Source organism: Nanorana parkeri, unplaced genomic scaffold (genome assembly GCF_000935625.1).
Source record: "Nanorana parkeri isolate BGI_ZX_2015 unplaced genomic scaffold, ASM93562v1 scaffold738, whole genome shotgun sequence".
Taxonomy (NCBI): Eukaryota; Metazoa; Chordata; class Amphibia; order Anura; family Dicroglossidae; genus Nanorana; species Nanorana parkeri.
The window spans coordinates 853,112-853,820 of NW_017307006.1; positions in this window are offsets into that span (position 1 = coordinate 853,112).

Consider the following 709-nt stretch of genomic DNA (forward strand, 5'->3'; position numbering starts at 1 on the left):
CAGCAACAGATTTCCTTAGCTGATGGATGCTCTAATGACTTGGAGCGCCAACAATTAAAAGAAGTTCTCATGGAATTCAAGGATATCTTTGCTAAAGATTCCTATGATTGTGGTCTAACAGACATACACATTGCTAGAATCCAGACTGATCCAAAGGCGCCTCCTGTTTATATCAAGCAATATCGTCTTCCACTAGCATGTTACGATTCGCTAGCGGAAATTATAAGGAATCTCAAGGAAAGAGGCGTTATAAGATCGGTACACAGTTCTTATAATAACCCTGTTCTTGGTATCCTTAAACCCGATGGTCAATGGCGTTTATGTGCTGATCTAAGACAGCTCAATAAGCGGGTATATATGTCCGGCTGGCCCGTGCCATATATTGACCAATGCTTGGTACAAATGCAAGGCGCCAGGATCTTTACCACACTGGATTGTGCTCAGGGATACTGGACAATCAAGGTAAGTCCTGAAGACCAATATAAATTGGCATTTACATTTGGTAAGGAGCAATACACCTGGACCAGAATGCCGTTTGGTTACATAAACTCAGGTCATGAATTTGCTGTGTTCTTACATAAGGCTATGCCTGATGCCACTGAAAGAGGAAATTTAACATACGTAGATGACATTCTGTTGAAAAGTACCTCGTTTTAAAAGCATGTCAGAGAGATTAGACATGTGCTTAATCAGTTGAGAGAGGCAGGTG